This window comes from Furipterus horrens, unplaced genomic scaffold, assembly GCF_987537825.1.
Source record: "Furipterus horrens unplaced genomic scaffold, mFurHor1.1.pri manual_scaffold_10, whole genome shotgun sequence".
NCBI classification, from domain to species: Eukaryota; Metazoa; Chordata; class Mammalia; order Chiroptera; family Furipteridae; genus Furipterus; species Furipterus horrens.
Genome location: NW_028327180.1, coordinates 74,018,525 through 74,033,785, shown reverse-complemented (window position 1 = coordinate 74,033,785; position 15,261 = coordinate 74,018,525). Strand labels below are relative to the sequence as shown.

The 15,261-nt window shown below is 40.2% G+C and overlaps 1 non-coding gene and 1 pseudogene across 1 annotated transcript; one reads left to right on the top strand and one right to left on the bottom strand.

The window, feature by feature from the left end:
• Window positions 1–4,162: 4,162 nt before the first annotated feature.
• On the bottom strand, window positions 4,163–4,267 carry LOC150000694 (U6 spliceosomal RNA). Its single transcript, XR_016513896.1, has one exon. It is a non-coding gene; the product is annotated as a U6 spliceosomal RNA (small nuclear RNA).
• A 3,288-nt stretch (window positions 4,268–7,555) lies between these two features.
• LOC150000693 (checkpoint protein HUS1-like) lies at window positions 7,556–13,556 on the top strand (annotated as a pseudogene).
• Window positions 13,557–15,261: the final 1,705 nt, after the last annotated feature.

Here is a 15,261-nt window from a genome sequence, read left to right as displayed (position 1 = left end):
CAGGAGTAAAGTCCAAGCTCTTCAGCAAGACTCTTCATGGGCTACTTTGGCCTAACCAGCTCCACACCCTGGGAGCCAACCTCCTACCCTAGCAATCCTCAGCACATTGAACTATTTCTTGGTGTGCTTCTACCCATAATGCCTCTAATGTCCAGGAAGTCTCACCTCTACCTTGTTTCCCCAAGGCCCAGCTCAGCATTATACCTCACCCCTCCCTTCTATCCCCATACACATACATGATAGAAGGAATCCTTCCTCTTCTGTTTTACCATGTGCCTCATACATATTACTGGACTGACCTATACTTTACTTTAAACAACTGTTAACAGGGCTGCATTAGACCCATCAGACCAGTCATCTTAAAAAAAAATATTTTAGAGAAAGGGAGAGCTAGAGAGAGAGAAGCATTAATTTGTTGTTTGACTTACTTATGCATTCACTGGTTGATTCTTGTATGTGTCCTGACTGGAGACCAAACCCACAATCTTGGCATATCAGGATGATGCTTTAACCAACTGAGCTACCCGGCTAGGGTTCAGACCAGTCATCTTAATGGTAGGGACTATGTCTTTGTATCCCTATCCAATGAAACATCCAACACAATGCCTGGCATAAAAATAGAAGCAACAAATCTTTAGTGAACTGAAAATCAGCTCTCTTAAAGGCACAGTCCATGTTGTTGGCCCCTTCATTGTCCCCCTTTTCATTTCACAGATCACAGAACATTGCTAAAAAGATCACTAACTCCACCTTCTCATTTTTCAGTGGAAGAAACAGTCCCCAGGAGAAAAAGGGACTTACTCAAGACCACAAGCAGCCAAGACTATATGCAGTCTTCTGTTTCTGAGACCAAAGTGGTGGGAAAGAGCTTGTGCTCTGGGGCCAAGCAGAGCTGGGCTGCAATCAGTTTTTTTAAAAATATATTTTATTGATTATGCTATTACAGTTGTCCCATTTTTTCCCCTTTGCCCCCTGCCCTCCGGTACTTCCCTTCCCTCCAGCAATCCCTCCTCCCTTAGTTCATGTCCATGGGTCATGCATATAGGTTCTTTGGCTTCCCCATGTACTTTGCTATTCTTAACATCCATCCCCCTATTTTGTACCTACCAGTTATGCTTCTTGATCCCTGCACCTTTTCCCCCATTCTTCCCCATCTCCCTCCCCACTGATAACCCTCCATAGGATATCCATATTTATGGTTCCATTCCTGTTCTAGTTGTTTGCTTAGTTTGTTTTTGTTTTAGATTCATTTGTTGATAGTTGTGAGTTTGTTGTCATTTTACTGTTCATAATTTTGATCTTCTTCTTTTTCTTAAGTAAGTCCCTTTAACATTTCATATAATAATGGCTTGATGATGATGAACTCCTATAGCTTTACCTTATCTGGAAAGTACTTTATCTGCCCTTCCATTCTAAATGATAGCTTTCCTGGATAGAGTAATCTTTGGTTGTAGGTCTTGCTTTTCATCGCTTTGAATACTTCTTGCCAGCCCCTTCTTGCCTGCATAGTTCCTTTTGAGAAATCAGCTCATAGTTTTATGGGAACTCCTTTGTAGATAACTCTCTGCTTTTCTCTTGCTGCTTGTAAGATTCTCTCTTTATCTTTCACCTTTGGCATTTTAATTATGTTGTGTCTTGGTGTGGTCCTCTTTAGGTCCAACTTGTTTGGGACTATCTGTGCTTCCTGGACTTGTATGTTTATTTCCTTTGCCCAATTAGGAAGTTTTCCTCCATTATTTTTTTCAAGTAAGTTTCAACCTATTTTTTAACTTACTAACTTTGGGATGAATCTATTTCACTCTCTAGGCCTTAGTTTTCTCACCCACATAATGGAGGTAATATGAGGGTCTACCACGTAAAGTTGGTTTTTTGTTTATTATGTAGGTAGTCAATAAGTCAATATAATGGCTCCTCTGTGAAAAGCATGAAGGCACGGTACTGGTCACTGGGTAGACTGCAGTGACCAAAACTGACACTGTCTCTGTTCTCAAAGCTCAAACTCTAGTTGATAAGACAACATTTAACAATTAAATAGATGAATAGGTAACTAAATTACTTAGTGATACGTGTTCTGAGGGAAATAAACATGATGGAATGATAGGGAATAATGGAAAGGGGAGATGATAGATCTACTTGGATAAGGGAAGGCTTCTTTGAGGAGATAACATTTAAACTGAGACTAGGAGGATCTGAAGGATGTAGATTATGTGAGATAAGTGTAAAGTGCTTAGAACAATGCCTAGTGCAGAGTAAGGACCAAATTAATGTTGAACATTATTTATATTTTATTTATGCCAATGGTTTCCAGTCTAAGGGCTGAGAATCTCTAAGTGGTGCGTAGTTATTGCACACTAAGACTTTCTGTATATTAAAAAATTCAGTACAACTTTTCAATAGTAGATGCCACTGGGAGGAATAAAAATACATATTCTCTTTTTTTTCACAAATCCATTTTAAAGTATAACAAGACACTGTCTAGTATGAAGAAGACCGAATCAAGGTGAAGAAGAGTGGCAAGACATGCTACCATTTTTTAAAGATAAATATATATCCCTGACTTGTGTGGCTCAATTGGTTGAGGTCCTACAAAACAAAAGGTCACTAGTTTGATTCCCAGTCAGGACACATGCCTGGGTTGCAGGTTTAGTTCCTGGTCATGGCACATAGAGAGACAACTGAAAATGTTTCTCTCTTTCGTGAATATTTCTGTCCCTCTCTTTCTCTCTCCCTCTCCCTCTGTCTTATAAAATAAATATTTAAAAGATAAATATATAAATATTTGCAGAGCATAATTACCTTTGAAAGGACATAGTACAAATTAGAATAATGGTTGATTCTGGGAAGGGCACTGAGTAACTGAGGAATGGGGCACACAAAGGATACTTTTCATGGTATTCCCTTTTGTTCCTTGTGAATTTGTACCAAGTTTAGGTACTACCTACTCAAAAAAAATTTAAGAGGGAATCCTCTAAATTTTTACTGTTGCTTAATTTTTATCCTGTATTTTCTCAATCAAAAGCTACTTAAAGTAGAACTATTGTTATATGGGATTTCTTTAAAAAACTTTTTTTTACTTCTAAATGAGATTCTCATGCTTAAAAGCATTGGGAATTATTTCACTGTAATTTTATCTTATTTAGCATGCAAAGGTAACTTTTGAGATCCCAAGTCTACTAGAATACCTGCAGCCACAGAAGGTAGGACTTAGTCAGGGACTTCTAAAGGGAAGAAAGGTACCTGTCCAGTTTTCCTCAAGGTGTGATGTGCATGAGGACAAGCCTCAGTCATTTAGTATAAAAGAGCAGGGTATTTGGTTTCTTAGGACAGACTAATTCTATGTTGACTTTTTCCTGGGGATAAAACTGAATTAACATGCATGTCTTAGAAAATAAAGCTTGATATTCTAAACCTACTAACTCTTCATCATAAATTCAATAATTGATAATAATAATACTAATAGCTACCATATATTAGTAGCCAATTTTGTCTCTATTTCCATGCCTCAATGACTTTGCATTTTACAAGTTGAAGAGACTTAAAGAAATTTAATAACTTGCCCAAATGACAGAAATTGGGTTCCCATTTAGGCTTGCCCAATGTCAAAATGCTTCCTTTGTGCACCACCATGTCTCTGAGTGAGAGGTGGCTCTCAGCTTCACTTTCATTGTCATCTGAGAGGTCTCTAATATCTCCAGACTACTTTCACCAATGTCAGACTATTTGAAATTTATAACACTACAAAGCAAGTGGTATAAGCATCATTTTACAAAAAGATGAGGAAAATTGAGACACTGGGGAATTTAAATTACTTTCCCAAGATCACAAAACTACTGATGGGGCCAAGACTTATTACAAACTCAGGCTCACATTTTTGGGGTACCCCCCTTATTTATTTAAATTTGTCTAGACTTACTGAGGTATAATTGATAAAGTTGTTATTTATTTATTTACTTTTAAATCAGTCGATTTCAGGACTTTAAGGTTCATGAAGGAAATGCAAGTTAACAGGCACAAATAACCTAGGTATAACACAGATTGCCTCACACAAATATTTTTATAGTGAAAAGTCATGATTTTGCTATTAAGTGCCACACATTGTGCTTTGACTCATATTTCTCCTGAGGGAATCAAAGGGTGTGAGGATGCCCACTGGGATACTGCACAAAATATGGAATGCTTCACAAATTTGCATGTCATCTTTGCACAGGGACCATACTAATCTTCTTTGTATCATTCCAATTTTAGTATATGTCCTGCCAAAGTGAACATGTAATATAATTAAAGTGTACAAGGTGATAATTTGATACACATTGTGAAAGGATTCCTACAATTGAGTTCATTAATACACCCATCACCTCATATATTTACCACCCCCCTTTTTTTTTTTTTGGTGAGAACACAAGTTCTACTCTCTTAGCAAATTTCAATTATATAATATATCACTATCAACAATGGTCACTGTGTTATACATTAGATCTTAAGAGCTTATTCATTTTATACTGGAAGTCTGTATCCTTTTACCAACTTCTCCCCCTCCCCCCACTCCCCAAACCTTGGTAACCACCATTCTATTCTGTTTCTATGAGTCCAACTTCTTTTTTGGTGGGGCCCAATATAATGACACCTTGTAGTATCTATCTGTCTTTCTCCATCTGAGATATCTATATCTATATCTATATCTGTCCAGAAATAGTCCAACCATTATTAATAAAATGAGAATAGTTTGCACAACATCTATGTAACCTGGCAGCCAAGAAGAGTGGACTGTAATGCACATTCACGAACAATCATGACTTAACAGTACTAGTCAGTGGGGGTGGTAGATGCCATTGAGTGAGCATGCGTACTGTGTAGCCATTGCATTCTAAATGACTGACTGAGTACAGCAACGAATCTGCATCAGGTTTTTTTTTTTTTTTTTTTTTTTTTAGATTTAATGTGTTTTATTGATTAAATTATTACATTTGTGCCAATTTCCCTTCCCTCTGCTCCCCTCCACCCGGTGGCCCCCCTCCCTCCAGTTGTCCCCCCCTTTTAGATTATGTCCATTAGTTGTGCATACAGTTCCTCCCAACCTCTCTCCGTCTATTCCATTCCCTCCTACCTTGATCCCCAATTCCTATATCATCTCCCTCCCTTTCCCCATTCCCCCTCCCTGTTGACCTCCCCCCAATATGCTTCCCGTACCCACAGTTCCTCTTCCACTCTCGTTGCCTATTTAGTTTGCCTTTGTTTCATCTCCCTAGCTTCTGGTTTTTTTTTTAAACCAGTCCCTTTAACATCTCATATAACAGTGGTTTGGATCTAATGAACTCTTTCAGTTTTATTTTGTCCTGGAAACACTTTCTCTGTCCTTCTATTCTGAATGACAATTTCACTGGGTAGAGTATTCGTGGTTGTAGGTTTTGGATTTTCATTACTTTGAATATTTCTTGCCAGTCTCTTCTTGCCTGTAGGGTTTCCCTTGAGAAGTCAGCTGATAGTCTAATTGGGACCCCTTTGTACATAATTCTTTTCTTCTCTCTTGCTGCTTTTAAGATTCTCTCTTTATCTTTAATTTTTGACATTTTGATTATAATGTGTCTTGGAGTGGTTCTCCCTGGGTCCAGTCTCTTGGGAACTCTCCTTGCTTCCTGGACCTGCAAGTCTATTCCCTTCCCCAAGTCTGGGAAGTTCTCCTTTATTATATTTTCACTCAATTTTTCAAGTTCTAGTTCATCTTCCTCATTCTCTGGCAAACCAATGATTCTTATGTTGGGCCTTTTATAGCTGTCCCAGAGGTTTCTGATCCTTTCATTGTTGCTTCCCATTTCCTCTCGCTGCATTGGTTGACTGCTTGTTCCTTCTCCATATTCCAGTTTGTTGAAATGAACTCTGGATTTTATTTCCTTTCCTTCTGTCTCGTATGTGGTTTTGTTCCTTTCGTTATGAAAGTTTTTCGCTTCTTTCATATCTTTTTCCTGCTCTTTTGTGAATTCTGTAAGCCACCTGATAACAATGGCCCAGAACTGAGCCTCTGACAGGTTTCTTATCTGTTCATCTGTCAGGTTCTCTATCTGCTGCCTGGTGAGTTGTGTTACCGGTATTTCTAAAGTTGCCTGCCTCATTTTGACAGATGCGTTTTGTTTTCTTGGGCCGGCTGTCGGGGGCAGTGCCTGTGTACGCGTCACAAATCAGCGACCGGCCGGCGCCTGCCTGTCTGCGACCTATTTCGCAGCCCTGTAGTGCTTTCTTTGGGGGCTGGGGTCCAAGATGGATTCACACAGTTATTCAGCTAGGAGACCGGGATCCGTCCTCCCACCCCCCTGGGCCTCACTGTTCAAGGCGATGCGGCGGCCGCTCTCCCCAGCTCCGGAGTCGCGCACCGCCAGGGGCCTGGCCGCAGCCGGGATTCCTCGCCGGGGTCGTGCACCGCCAGGGGCTTGACGGATCCGGGATTCCTCGCCGCCCGCCGTTGTCCAGGTGCGACCGCAGACAGCACTGCCCTCTTTAACTCTTACCTGCCCAAATGGTACCGCTGGTTTATAACTTCATATGTTGGACTTCCGTGTAGTTTTATTTTCTGGAATTTCTAGTTATCCTTTGTTTTGAAGTAGTTGTATTCCTCTATAGTTGTAGAGGGAGACCTAGCGTGTCCGTCTAAGCCTCCATCTTGGCCGGAAGTTCTGCATCAGGTTTTGCATTAAGCTTGATCATTCCTCTGTAGAAACTCTTTGGATGACTCAGAAGGCCCCAGCTATGGGCAACTGGTGACTGGCAGCTTCATCACAACAATGAGCCTGCTCATGCATCATGTCATCTCATGCAGAGTTTTTGGCAAAACATCAAATCACCCAGCTACCTCAGCCTTGATTTGGTCCCCTATGACTTTTTTTTTTTTTTTTCTGAAGACTAAAATCACCTTTGAAAGGGAAGAGACTTCATACCGTCGATGAGATTCAAGAAAATATGATGGGGCAGCTGATGATGATCAGGAGAACTGTGTGAGGTCCCAAGGTGCCTCCTTTGAAGGGGACTGAGGCATCATTGTCCTATGTGCAATGTTTCTTGTATCTTGTATCTTCTTCAATAAATGTCTCTATTTTTCAGAGTACATGGCTGAATACTTTCTGGACAGACCTCTTCATATATCACATCCATTATTATCCATTTATCCAGTGATGGACCCTTAAGTTTTTTCCATACCTTGATGATTGTGAACAATGTTGCAACAAACGTAAGAGTATAGAAATCTCTTTGAGATAATGATATTTTTCCTTTGGATCAACTTCATACTTTTGAACAGACTCATACCTCATACAGAGAAATGGAAGCTGGACCTGTTCACTACCCACTGTGGCTCCCACAATGTTGTAAAAAAAACTGGTTCATGGTAGCAGTGGACTGTGTCACTATATACTAATCACTGAGAACAAAAACAGAAGTATGTAGACAGAATGGTATAAACATTCTGAATTCATGATAGAACACCCACATGAAAAGCTTGACTTTTTCTCTGAGATCCTTCCTACACAAGATGGACTTCGTCCAGCTTTAGCCAATTCAGTGGCCAGAAATGGCCACCAAACCAGGGTACATGACTTACTACATCCAGGAGAACTGGATAGTCAGTGAGACGTGCATGGCCTTTTTGTGGTGACTGAGTCTCACAAACCAAGCCAAACATTTTGCAGGACAGTCACATTTTCTGTATAAAGTGATTTTGTAAACTTTTTTTTTTTTATCCTTTTGAGATCTGTTTTCTAAATTTGGCTTCCAGAGTCACTCTCAGGTTCTGTGTGGTTAATTTCTTTTTCTCCAGGGATTTTTTAAACAAGGAACTAAACAGAAAACAGACACTGAGAATCTGAGAATATTAGCACTGGGAAGGACTTTAGCAACCATGTGGCCCAATGTCCTCCTTTCACAGAGGAAGACCTCAAGACCATAGAGATTATTTGATTTGCTCAAGGTCACACAGCCTCTTTAGTGGCAGAAACAGCACTAAGACCCTGATTCTTTGCCTAGTGCTCTTTTGTCTACATTTCAAAATTCTGGCTCTACCCCTCCTGGAATGTGGACTTGGGTAAGTCACTTCACCTTTGTCAGCCTTAGTTTCCTTCTCCAATAACATTGGGATAATAATAACTCTACCTCTTAGGGGTTTTGTGAGGATTCACTGAGGTAATTCATGCAAAATGCTTCACAGTATCTGGCACAGAATAACTGGCTAAGAGTGTGGGCAATGAACTCAAACTGCCAACCTCTGAATTTTAATTCTACCACTTGCTTAATTGACAGTTGGTCTAATTACTTCACTTTTCTGTGTCTTGGTTTCCAATTAAATGGACTAAATGATGATAGTTCCTACCTCATTAAAATTGTTGTGAGTCTTAAATAATATATATAGCCCACTTACAGAAATGCTCAGCTCATGTTAGCTATTATTAGTCTGACCAGAACGACCACTTTTCTTTGTTTCAGTAGCCATACTTTACCCCAAACTCAGAAGCTTTAAAACTACCCATTTTCATATGTTTTGAACACATGATAAAATTCTTAAGAGTAGAACCTGATGTTTTACTTTATATATTAAAAAAAAGTCACATCAATGGTAGTCCCAGCTCCCAATCAAGAGAGGACCTGATTCAATAATTTACAGCCTATGTCAGGAGTTCAACGGCTTCCACTCCCCAATTTGCTGAAAAGGGTAGCAGTCCCTGTGTCTGAGTTGTTCCATCTGGGATAATAATACTTATTTCTTTGCAAAGTGCTTTGAGACCTTTGGATGAAAAGTGCTATGTGAGCACAAATTGTTATCTCTTTTCCAGATATTACTTTTAGATACAAATCCAGAAACTCCCTAAAATAGACCACAGCAGAAGTATAATCTGGATTTAGACATATCTGTCCTATAGTATCACCATCGGATAACACTGTCACGTTTCACACCATCATTAGTTTTCTTTTATAGGTCATAGCATATCTGATTTGAATTGAGAAAAAATAAGAGGCCCTCAAGTTGGTTTGGTTTTTTTTGTGTTTTTTTTTGCTGCATAACATTCAAAGATTTTTCCTCCCTCTGTTTTCCTGATTTGTGTATTTAGAGTCCTCTACTGAGGTCAACAGAAACTTTGAGGGTGATTCAACTCTGGGGGTGTGAAGCAGGATGAGAAGAAAAAATTACTCTCGTATTCCCAAATCCTTCTCTCTCTCCTCTCTCTTCTCTCTCCCCTCTCTTCTCATTCTGTTCTCACCCTTCTTTCCATTTCAGTGTCCAATTCAACCTTGTTTCTACATTATAATTTTCTAGATTATGTGCATTCTTTTTCATTTGCTTCCTAGACACTTCCAATATCAGCCATGGTCAGAAATTTTAAGACTTTAATTTTCCTGAGGGTTTTTTTTTTTTTTTACAATTCATAGGTTTACTTATTAATTCTATCAAGAAGCATTTCTTGAAAACCTTCTTTGCATACTGATTCAGATGCTAAAGAAATAATAGCCACAGTTTGTTAGAGCTAAAATTGAGGCAAAATTAGTCAAGAGCTATTACTGGTTGAGCTAGTGCCTGCCCTGAACCTCCCACTCACCCCCAACATTTTTTCCTTTGATGTCATCTCTCCCATTTGCCTTTCAGGCTCAGTGTCCCACTATCCTCTCAGCTCTCTCAATTCTGAGGGCAGAGAACATATGCTCTGCAAAAACTAGGCCCTTGATATTTGCTGAACTTGACAAATTCAATCACACTAAGGGATTAATATCTATTAGGGCCCAATGCATACAAACTCCTTACGTGTTCTCTTAGTTTCTAAGATGTTCCATATTATTCATTCCAAAATGAAATTATTTATTTCAAACATAATTTTATTCATTCTTTTAAAAATCTATTTTATTAATATTCATTGTACAATTTATCACTCAAAACTACAATATTTTTAGTGCCTACTCTTGACCAAGCTTTTTATATCAGATGCTGAGAATGCAGGTACAAATAGACACACGAGGTCCCACTCTTTTTTGTTAATTTTGTTTTGTTTTGTTTTGTTTATTGATTTGAGAGGGGTGGAGAGGGAGAGAGAGAAACCTCGTTTGTTGTTGCACTTATTTATGCATTCATCGGTTACTTCCTGTACACACCTTGACTAGGGATGGAACCCACAACTTTGGTACATGGAAATGACACTCCAACCAACTGAACCTGGTCAGGGCTGGTCCGACTCTTGAAGGGAGACAGACAGAAAAAAGAAATGAATACATAAAACATTTCAGTAAGAAAAAGAAGAGTGTGTATGATTAGGTCGAAGGTGACTAGGACAGAATGGCACTTGCAAGGATGGTCTCTTAAAAGAGGCAATATTTGAGCTGAGGTCTGAAGGATGAAGATGAGTTAGTCACACAAAACTCTGGGAGAAGTGCATTTGAGGCACAGGGAAGTATTCTGTACAGAGGACCTGAGATAATAAGAAATTTGACATCAAAGTATGGAAAAAAGGCCAGTGAAGTTAAAGATTGTTATAACAAGAGTGGCATGAAAGGGTTAGGAAGATAAGATCAGATTTATGCTGGGCCTTGCTTTCATATGTTTATTTATTTTTATTTTATTTTATTAGTATTTTTTAAGTATATATTATTGATTAAGTTGTTACAGTAGTTCCAATTTTTTTTCCCTTTGCTCCCCTCTGCTCAATACCCACCTTCCCTCCAGCAAAATCCCACCTCCCTTAGTTCATGTCCATGGGTTGTGCATAAGTTCTATGGCTTCACCCTTTCCTATATTATTCTTAACTTCCTCCTGTCTATTTTGTACCAACAAATTATGCTTCCTAATCCCTGCACCATTTCTCCTTCCCCCTCCCAGCTGATAACCCTCCAAATGATCCCCATACCTATGATTCTGTTCTTATTCTGGTTTGCTTAGCTGAATTTTGTTTTTATTTTTAGATTCAGTTGTTGATAGTTGTGAGTTTGCTTCATTTTAATATTCATAATTTTGATTTTCTTTTTCTTAAGTAAGTCCCTTTGACATTTCATATAATAATAGCTTGGTGATGGTGAGCTCCTTCAGCTTTACCTTGTCTGGGAAGCACTTTATCTGCCCTTCCATTCTAAATGATAGCTTGCTGGATAGAGTAATCTTGGTTGTAGGTCCTTGCTTTTCATCACCTTGAATACTTCTTGGCAGTTCCCTCTTGCCTGCAAAGTTTCTTTTGAGAAATCAGCTGAGAGTCTTATAGGCACCCCTTTGTAGAATAACTCTCTGCTTTTCTTTTGCTGCTTGTAAGATTCTCTCTTTATCTTTAACCTTTGGCATTTTAATTATGATGTGTCTTGGTGTGGTCCTTTTTGGGTTCAGCTTGTTTGGGGTTCTCTGTGCCAAATTTGGGGAGTTTTCTTTCACTATTTTCTCACATAAATTTTCAATTTCTTGCTATTCCTCTTCTCCTTTTGGCACCTCAATCTATGGATTCAAATGTTGGCACATTTAAAGTTGTCCCAGAGGTTCCTAAGCCTCTCCTCATTTTTTCAATTCTTGTTTCCTCATTCTGTACTGGTTGACTGTTTTTTTCTTCCTTATGTCCAAATCTTTGATTCGAACCTGTTTTCTTCCCTTCACCATTGGTTTTGTGTGGATTTTCCTTCATTTCATTTAGCATAGCCTTCACTTCTTCCCTTATGCGTTTGCCATACTTAAGCATATCTGTCAAGCCTGTGAGCATCTTTATCACCAGTGTTTTGAACTCTTCATCTGTTAGGTTGGCTATCTCCTTGTTTGTTAGGTTGGCCATCTCCTTGTCGCTTACTTCTCCCAGTGGAACTTTGATCTGTTCCCTCTTTTGGGCCATACTTCTCTATCTCCTCATCTTGACAGGCTCCTGTGTTTGTTTGCCTCTGTGTCTTAGGTAGAGCTGTTGCCCCTGTTACATTGTAAGAGGCGGAGCCTTAGGTATTCATCAGTAGAGGATGAGCCGTTTCACCACGTTGTGGTGCTGTATGTGGGGAAGAGGTCTGAGAGGGAACAATGCCACTTGCTCAGCACTCGCCTCTTTTCCAGGCACTTCTCCCACTTAGTATGGAACTGGCACCTCTCTAGCTGTTCTGGCTGTTATTCCCAGAGTGGGTGGGTCTGCGGACGTTCTAGCACTGTGGGGACCCTTTAAACAAGTGGACTCTACTGAGAGACTGGCAGTTTCTTTCTCTGCCCCAACCCCCACTGGTTTTCACAGTCAGGAGCAATGAGGCTTTATTTTCCCCGGTGCTGGGACCATGATCTGCGTGATCTGACATGGTGCTGGGAGTGCTCCCCAGGTATCCCTCCCAAAATTTTAAAACATGTGACTGCACTTTCCGCCGGCCTGCTGGTGTCGCTGCTGCTGCCACCGCTGCTGCCGTCACCGCACTGCATCCTCTCTGCCCCAGGTCTGCACCTCCTACCTGTCTGGATGAGTATTTCCTCTTTATATCTTTGTTTATTGGACTTCCATGCAGCTTCATTTTCTAGAACTTCTGGTTGTCTCTAGTTTTGAGGTAGTTGTATCCCTTCTTAGTTGTGGAGGAAGATGCAGCATGTCTGTCTAGGCCTCCATCTTGGCCGGAAGTCCACTATCATATGTTTAGATTGTATTCCAAGTACAATGGAAAGTCACTAGAAGGTTTAAGTAGAAGAACTGTATAGTCTAGTTTATATTTAAAAGAGGTCACTCTACGGTTAGGGCCAGAATCTCCTCTGCTGCCAACAGGTTCCCCTGTGGGTAAAGTCCCTGTCCTGGAGTTTCAGGTCAAGATCATGGATGCAGCCTGTTGGAACTACTTCACGTGCATCAGTTACATGGTGGCCAAGCCTGCCAGGCCTGCACCCTGCGCAGTAGCCTGCACAAGCTCAACTTCATCTGTGGCAGGTGGCAGGCTCAGCATGTGCTGAGTCTTCCCAGGAGAACTTCAGCTCATTCCAGATGGAAGGTGTCTCCAAGGAGAACAACGATATTTACATAGAGATCAAATGCTCCATAGAGCTGTTATCTGTGCCAAGCAGTAGTAGCATGGTGACCCATGACATCACCATAAAGGCTATTCCTAGGAAACTTGGAATTTACAAGAACCAGACAGTCCCAGACTCTGATGTTAGTACATATTTGCCAGTCTTGAAGATGATGATGAGCGTGTGGAAAGAATGAAAAACATCAGCAATCACCTAATTATTGAAGCAAACCTAATGGAGACTTGCACTTGAAAATAGAATCTGAAGTAGTGCGTGTTATAACTCATTTTAAAGATCTTAGAAATCCTCCATTAGGTTCCCTGTTACATTCGGGGATATTCTTGTCATTTTAGTCTCTGAAAATGCTTCCCAGGACAGAAACCCAGAGCAGATGGTGGAAGCGCACATACAGATTAGGAAGTTCCTGCAGTTTCTTGCTGGAAAACAAGTAAACCCCACAAAGGCCGTCTGCAATGTCCTGAATCACAAGATGGTTCACTTTGATTTGCTCCATGAGGATGTGTCCCTGCAATATTTCACTCTCAGCCTTGTCATAGCACTGCTCCACCACATTGGAGCCCAGGGACCTCTGTCGTGACCTGGACAGGCAGCTGGTGATGTGTTCAGTCATTTGTCTGTGTCCTCACAGCAGCACAAATCCTGCACATTTCCCTTATTTTTTCCTTTATAACATTTTAACTAGAAATTGAATTTATGAACCAGTTGGATAAACGTGTTAGTTTCTTCATAATACATACATACATACATAAAAGAGATCATTGTGATATGGAGCAGAGACTGTAATGGTGCAAGAGTGGAAGCAAAGAGAGCAGTTAGGAAGCTATGACAGTAGTCTGGGTAGGAGGTGACAGTGGCTTAGACTGGGGTAGTGGCACTGAAGAGGAGGAAAAATTGATGGAATTCAAAGTATAATTTGAAGGTGGCACTAACCAACCAAGATTGAATCAAGTAAGTAAGAAAAGTAGAATGATCAAGGATGACTCAATTTTTTATTTGAGCAACTGGACAGATGATGACACCACTGACTGAGATGTGGAACTTAGCAAGTAACACAATGAGACTAGGGGAAATAGTAAATTCCATTTCTGACATATTAATAGTGAGATACCTGTTAGACATTCATATGGAAAGTTAAGCACCAGCTGGATATATAAGTCTAGACTTCAAAGGAGACATCAGAATTAGAAGTATAAATTTGGGAATCAACATATAGATGGTATTTAAAGCTATGAAACTAGGTAAGATGATGAAAAGAGAAAGTTTTTTTTTTTCAGATTTAATGTGTTTTATTGATTAAAATATTACATTTGTGCCAATTTCCCTTCCCTCTGCTCCCCTCCACCCGGTGGCCCCCCTCCCTCCAGTTGTCCCCCCCTTTTAGATTATGTCCATTAGTTGTGCATACAGTTCCTCCCAACCTCTCTCCGTCTATTCCATTCCCTCCTACCATGATCCCCAATTCCTATATCATCTCCCTCCCTCTCCCCACTCCCCCTCCCTGTTGACCTCCCCCCAATATGCTTCCCGTACCCACAGTTCCTTTTCCACTCTCGTTGCCTGTTTAGTTTGCCTTTGTTTCATCTCCCTAGCTTCTGTTTTTTAAACCAGTCCCTTTAACATCTCATATAACAGTGGTTTGGATCTAATGAACTCTTTCAGTTTTATTTTGTCCTGGAAACACTTTCTCTGTCCTTCTATTCTGAATGACAATTTCGCTGGGTAGAGTATTCGTGGTTGTAGGTTTTGGATTTTCATTACTTTGAATATTTCTTGCCAGTCCCTTCTTGCCTGTAGGGTCTCCCTTGAGAAGTCAGCTGATAGTCTAATTGGGACCCCTTTGTACATAATTCTTTTCTTCTCTCTTGCTGCTTTTAAGATTCTCTCTTTATCTTTAATTTTTGACATTTTGATTATAATGTGTCTTGGAGTGGTTCTCCCTGGGTCCAGTCTCTTGGGAACTCTCCTTGCTTCCTGGACCTGCAAGTCTATTCCCTTCCCCAAGTCTGGGAAGTTCTCCTTTATTATATTTTCACTCAATTTTTCAAGTTCTAGTTCATCTTCCTCACTCTCTGGCAAACCAATGATTCTTATGTTGGGCCTTTTATAGCTGTCCCAGAGGTTTCTGATCCTCTCATTGTTGCTTCCCATTTCCTCTCGCTGCATTGGTTGACTGCTTGTTCCTTCTCCATATTCCAGTTTGTTGAAATGAACTCTGGATTTTTTTTTCCTCACCATCTGTCTCGTATGTGGTTTTGTTCCTTTCGTTATGAATGTTTTTCGCT